This window comes from Rutidosis leptorrhynchoides, chromosome 3 (genome assembly GCF_046630445.1).
Source record: "Rutidosis leptorrhynchoides isolate AG116_Rl617_1_P2 chromosome 3, CSIRO_AGI_Rlap_v1, whole genome shotgun sequence".
NCBI classification, from domain to species: domain Eukaryota; kingdom Viridiplantae; phylum Streptophyta; class Magnoliopsida; order Asterales; family Asteraceae; genus Rutidosis; species Rutidosis leptorrhynchoides.
The window spans coordinates 505,336,750-505,344,608 of record NC_092335.1 but is presented as its reverse complement, the minus strand read 5'-3'; positions in this window follow the sequence as shown (position 1 = coordinate 505,344,608).

The window sequence follows — 7,859 nt, the reverse complement described above, 5'->3', positions numbered from 1 at the left end:
TCAATCCGATCGGTCCTTCGGTTCCATCAAATTCCAAAGGTTTGCAGGCAGTGAATTCTTTGTAGGTGCATCCTACACGATTTCCTGTACTGCTAGATCCAAGGTTATTGTTGGTATGTAGCGCAGCCTGTACTGCGGCTATGTTTGAAGCTAGAAAAGTACGGAATTCCTCTTCATTCATATTCACGGTGTGTCGAGTAGTCGGTGCCATTTCCTTCAAAATAGTTAAATGGAACAAGTTAATCATACAGAATATTAAGAGTAGTTAATAGTATTTCGTAGCATAATATGAACTCATTTATAAAAGCTTTTTCTTCATATTAGCGTTTTATAAGTTTAAATTCGGGTAGTACCTACCCGTTAAGTTCATACTTAGTAGCTAATATACAATTCAACTACTACAATTCTATATGAAAAACTGATTATAATAATATTTCGCGTTCAAACTTTTATACAATATTTTACAAACTTACAATACCGCTTATTTTACATAAAGCATGAAATATAACACACAATAACTTTGATACATGATAGTTGTGAAGACAATTCTAGCTAGTACACAAGTCGTTCAGCAAAGGCAATAAAGACTCGTAATTCATACGTCCAGAAACAAGTCATGCATTCTGGTTTTACTAGGACTACTTCCCATCCTTGGTCTTGTGCAACATAACCGTTATGGCCGTTGATAAGACAGCGTGTTGTAACGTCATCAAAGGGACGAGGGTTACGTAATGTCCAACAGTCCCGTAATAATCTAAAAACCTCATTTCTTACCCCAATTACCGACTCCGTCACTTGTGGAAACGTTTTGTTTAATAGTTGTAGCCCGATGTTCTTGTTCTCACTTTGGTGAGAAGCGAACATTACTAATCCGTAAGCATAACATGCTTCTTTATGTTGCATGTTAGCCGCTTTTTCTAAATCACGAAGTCCAATATTCGGATATATTGAGTCAAAATAATTTCTTAACCCGTTGCGTAAAATAGCATTTGGGTTCCCCGCAATATATGCGTCAAAGTAAACACATCGTAACTTATGGGTTTCCCAATGTGATATCCCCCATCTTTCAAACGAAAGTCTCTTATAAACCAAGACATTCTTGGAACGTTCTTCGAATGTCTTACAAACTGATCTCGCCTTAAATAGTTGTGCCGAAGAATTCTGGCCGACTCTAGACAAGATTTCATCAATCATGTCTCCGGGTAGGTCTCTTAAAATATTGGGTTGTCTATCCATTTTGTGTTTTTAAACTGTAAAATAGACAAGAGTTAGATTCATAAAAAAATACTTATTAATACAAGCAATTTTTACATATATCATAAAGCATAAGAACACTATATTCCATATATTACACCACACGAATACAACTATCTTATTCCGACTCGCTCATTTCTTCGTCTTCGGTTTTGGTTCGTTTTGCCAAGTTTCTAGGGATATATGATGTTCCCCTAATACGAGCCGTCGTTGTCCACATTGGTTTAGAAAAACCTGGTGGTTTAGAGGTTCCCGGGTCATTGTTACAACTTAAGGACTTAGGGGGTTGACGATACATATAAAGTTCATCGGGGTTGGAATTAGATTTCTCTATTTTTATGCCCTTTCCCTTATTATTTTCTTTTGCCTTTTTAAATTCAGTTGGGGTAATTTCTATAACATCATCGGAATTCTCGTCGGAATCCGATTCATCGGAGAATTGGTAATCCTCCCAATATTTTGCTTCCTTGGCGGAAACACCATTGACCATAATTAACTTTGGTCGGTTGGTTGAGGATTTTCTTTTACTTAACCGTTTTATTATTTCCCCCACCGGTTCTATTTCTTCATCCGGTTCCGATTCTTCTTCCGGTTCCGATTCTTCTTCCGGTTCCGACTCTTCTTCCGGTTCCTCTTCGGGAACTTGTGAATCAGTCCACAAATCATTCCAATTTACATTTGACTCTTCATTATTATTAGGTGAGTCAATGGGACTTGTTCTAGAGGTAGACATCTATCACATAATATCAAACACGTTAAGAGATTAATATATCACATAATATTCATATGTTAAAAATATATAGTTTCCAACAAAAATGTTAAGTAATCATTTTTAAAGAAAACACGGTCGAAGTCCAGACTCACTAATGCATCCTAACAAACTCGATAAGACACACTAATGCAAATTTTCTGGTTCTCTAAGACCAACGCTCGGATACCAACTGAAATGTCCCGTTCTTATTGATTAAAAACGTTCCATATTAATTGATTTCGTTGCGAGGTTTTGACCTCTATATGAGACGTTTTTCAAAGACTGCATTCATTTTTAAACAAACCATAACCTTTATTTCATCAATAAAGGTTTAAAAAGCTTTACGTAGATTATCAAATAATGATAATCTAAAATATCCTGTTTACACACGACCATTACATAATGGTTTACAATACAAATATGTTACAACAAAATAAGTTTCTTGAATGCAGTTTTTACACAATATCATACAAGCATGGACTCCAAATCTTGTCCTTATTTAAGTATGCGACAGCGGAAGCTCTTAATAATCACCTGAGAATAAACATGCTTAAAACGTCAACAAAAATGTTGGTGAGTTATAGGTTTAACCTATATATATCAAATCGTAACAATAGACCACAAGATTTCATATTTCAATACACATCCCATACATAGAGATAAAAATCATTCATATGGTGAACACCTGGTAACCGACAATAACAAGATGCATATATAAGAATATCCCCATCATTCCGGGACACCCTTCGGATATGATATAAATTTCGAAGTACTAAAGCATCCGGTACTTTGGATGGGGTTTGTTAGGCCCAATAGATCTATCTTTAGGATTCGCGTCAATTAGGGTGTCTGTTCCCTAATTCTTAGATTACCAGACTTAATAAAAAGGGGCATATTCGATTTCGATAATTCAACCATAGAATGTAGTTTCACGTACTTGTGTCTATTTTGTAAATCATTTATAAAACCTGCATGTATTCTCATCCCAAAAATGTTAGATTTTAAAAGTGGGACTATAACTCACTTTCACAGATTTTTACTTCGTCGGGAAGTAAGACTTGGCCACTGGTTGATTCACGAACCTATAACAATATATACATATATATCAAAGTATGTTCAAAATATATTTACAACACTTTTAATATATTTTGATGTTTTAAGTTTATTAAGTCAGCTGTCCTCGTTAGTAACCTACAACTAGTTGTCCACAGTTAGATGTACAGAAATAAATCGATAAATATTATCTTGAATCAATCCACGACCCAGTGTATACGTATCTCAGTATTGATCACAACTCAAACTATATATATTTTGGAATCAACCTCAACCCTGTATAGCTAACTCCAACATTCACATATAGAGTGTCTATGGTTGTTCCGAAATATATATAGATGTGTCGACATGATAGGTCGAAACATTGTATACGTGTCTATGGTATCTCAAGATTACATAATATATAATACAAGTTGATTAAGTTATGGTTGGAATAGATTTGTTACCAATTTTCACGTAGCTAAAATGAGAAAAATTATCCAATCTTGTTTTACCCATAACTTCTTCATTTTAAATCCGTTTTGAGTGAATCAAATTGCTATGATTTCATATTGAACTCTATTTTATGAATCTAAACAAAAAAAGTATAGGTTTCTAGTCGGAAAAATAAGTTACAAGTCGTTTTTGTAAAGGTAGTCATTTCAGTCGAAAGAACGACGTCTAGGTGACCATTTTAGAAAACATACTTCCACTTTGAGTTTAACCATAATTTTTGGATATAGTTTCATGTTCATAATAAAAATCATTTTCTCAGAATAACAACTTTTAAATCAAAGTTTATCATAGTTTTTAATTAACTAACCCAAAACAGCCCGCGGTGTTACTACGACGGCGTAAATCCGGTTTTACGGTGTTTTTCGTGTTTCCAGGTTTTAAATCATTAAGTTAGCATATCATATAGATATAGAACATGTGTTTAGTTGATTTTAAAAGTCAAGTTAGAAGGATTAACTTTTGTTTGCGAACAAGTTTAGAATTAACTAAACTATGTTCTAGTGATTACAAGTTTAAACCTTCGAATAAGATAGCTTTATATGTATGAATCGAATGATGTTATGAACATCATTACTACCTTAAGTTCCTTGGATGAACCTACTGGAAAAGAGAAAAATGGATCTAGCTTCAATGGATCCTTGGATGGCTCAAAGTTCTTGAAGCAAAATCATGACACGAAAACAAGTTCAAGTAAGATCATCACTTGAAATAAGATTGTTATAGTTATAGAAATTGAACCAAAGTTTGAATATGATTATTACCTTGTATTAGAATGATAACCTACTGTAAGAAACAAAGATTTCTTGAGGTTGGATGATCACCTTACAAGATTGGAAGTGAGCTAGCAAACTTGAAAGTATTCTTGATTTTATGAAACTAGAACTTTTGGAATTTATGAAGAACACTTAGAACTTGAAGATAGAACTTGAGAGAGTTCAATTAGATGAAGAAAATTGAAGAATGAAAGTGTTTGTAGGTGTTTTTGGTCGTTGGTGTATGGATTAGATATAAAGGATATGTAATTTTGTTTTCATGTAAATAAGTCATGAATGATTACTCATATTTTTGTAATCTTATGAGATATTTCATGCTAGTTGCCAAATGATGGTTCCCACATGTGTTAGGTGACTCACATGGGCTGCTAAGAGCTGATCATTGGAGTGTATATACCAATAGTACATACATCTAAAAGCTGTGTATTGTACGAGTACGAATACGGGTGCATACGAGTAGAATTGTTGATGAAACTGAACGAGAATGTAATTGTAAGCATTTTTGTTAAGTAGAAGTATTTTGATAAGTGTATTGAAGTCTTTCAAAAGTGTATAAATACATATTAAAACACTACATGTATATACATTTTAACTGAGTCGTTAAGTCATCGTTAGTCGTTACATGTAAGTGTTGTTTTGAAACCTTTAGGTTAACGATCTTGTTAAATGTTGTTAACCCAATGTTTATAATAACAAAAGAGATTTTAAATTATTATATTATCATGATATTATGATGTACGAATATCTCTTAATATGATATATATACATTAAATGTCGTTACAACGATAAACGTTACATATATGTCTCGTTTCAAAATCATTAAGTTAGTAGTCTTGTTTTTACATATGTAGTTCATTGTTAATATAATTAATGATATGTTTACTTATCATAATATCATGTTAACTATATATATAACCATATATATGTCATCATATAGTTTTTTACAAGTTTTAACGTTCGTGAATCACCGGTCAACTTGGGTGGTCAATTGTCTATATGAAACCTATTTCAATTAATCAAGTCTTAACAAGTTTGATTGCTTAACATGTTGGAAACATTTAATCATGTAAACATCAATCTCAATTAATATATATAAACATGGAAAAGTTCGGGTCACTACAAACCGTTACCAAGTCAAAAGTTAAGACGAAACTTTATTTATTCATCTCACTCTTTTGTGATAACTTCATTCGCACTATTCAAATAATCGAATTGTTTTATCTGTATTACTCAAAAATGATAAAACTCTATTTATCAACTCATATTCGTCATGAAAGTATTTTTATTATTAGCCATGATGACCTCACTCAAATTTCAGGACGAAATTTCTTTAACGGGTAGGTACTGTGACGACCCGGGAATTTCCGACCAAATTTAAACTTTATCTTTATATGTTTGACACGATAAGCAAAGTCTGTAATGTTGAGTCACAAAATTTTCGAACTATTTACATGGATTCAGTTAACCTTTGAATATTCTCGACGATTCACGAACAATTAATTGTATATATATATATATATATATATATATATATATATATATATATATATATATATATATATATATATATATATATATATATATATATATATATATAAAATATTATTTGAATCTATAAATGCTTTCTATTTTTATATTGTAACAGTTATAAAACATATGAATGTTAAATATTCAATAGGTGTATTCATATAAAATATTGATATTACAAAATTGATAAATTGTAGAATTAATATATTAAATATATCCTCAAGATGAAAATATAGTTATTATTGTAATATTATTATTACTTTCATTATTACAATTAACAACAATATTAGTATTATTAGTATTATTATTATTATGATTATCTTTATAAATATTATTGTTAGATATCATTATTAGCATTATTATTAACAATTAGTATTATCATTTATATCAATAGAATTACTAATATTAATATAATCATTAATTATTAATATAAATTTTATAAAATTACAAAATAAATAAGATTCAGTTCCATGCATTAATCAAACTATAGATTTGTTTCCTGTTTTAGATTGATATCAGTACAAATCAAATGCACTACGAATCAAAATCTGTTAGGTATCTAATCAACTTTTATATTTTTTATATTTTTTATTCATCTCTTCGTCCTTCCTGTCTGCTCGAATCAAAGTAGATTCCAATCATCACTACGAAACAAATGTTAAAACAAATTCTACTGATGTCACTGATTTGATTAACAACAAAATTATCATGTATACATTATATATTCGAGTCTGTGAATGAGGAGAAAACCGAAAACAGTTTAAAAACAATATGAACAACTACTTGAAATAACCATCACCACTCCTTCGGTTTCTTCCTTTTACTCGATGAATACCAAACAATAAACCATAGCCGAACACCCATCAATCATCCCTCACTTTGATCACCATCGGTAACCGCCACCACCCACCATCTTCTTTTCCGGTCACTATACACAACAATCAACAAAACCATCACTACAACTCCTATTGCTCTTGTTCTACTCGAAACTACCACAACCATGGTACTCTCTATTTTTGTTTTACTTTTCTGCTTCCTTCTTCTTGACTGCCGTTGATCACCATATACACCCACAACCACCTTCAAACCGCCGTAACATCCACCATTATCACCTCTGTACGAATCAATGCAAACCCTGAAACAAAACCCATTAAGGTTACTGCTACTTTTCAAGCGAATAACAAGAGGAATGAGGAAGAAACTGAACCAAAAACTTACTGTTATATGTATATTATATACAGCGACGTGTATTCCTCTTAAACTTTTTCAAATAACGATATTTATTGAAGATTGTATAATGGCCGACCAATATTATAAATGGAATAAATTATATACCAATAAACCACCCCACTATCTGTTGTCCCTCTTTCGTCAGTTATTGTTTCCTCCATCGATAGGATGATACGGGTAAATGGGCTCCTAGAGTAGGCTGCTATATCTCAGTGTTTATATTGGGCCTTTTGATCGTTTGAATTTTGATGGCCCAAGAACTAACTCGAGGAAACCGTTGGACAAGTAAACTTTTAATTATGTGTTTGTTTTTTTTATGACCTTCAAGAAACCAAGGTGATTCAACTGCTATTTGTTGCTGTTTAGAAAATGATTATGATATCGTGGTATATGACAATGATAGTGATGATCTACAGTTGATGATAATCGAAAAATAAAATAATGATGAATGATGGAGTGATCGTAATTTTATGTGGTGATGGCGGAATCCATGACGATAATAAAATGAGTATGACGATAATGAGTTAAGATGTTATATTGCATAACATAATAAAAGTAAATGATGAAGTCTGTATGAGAATGGGATTATAATCGAATTGTTTTAGAGAAGATAAGGAAATCAGCAATAAGCTTTAATAGATTTAAGAGTGAGTTAAAAACAGATACGAGGGTTAGAGGGATGGTTTAGAGTGTATGCGGTTAACCGAGAGGTCGCGGGTTCGAGCCTGGTCTGAGACTTTTCTTTTTAAGGAGATTTTTTTTAAAGGTAGTTCATT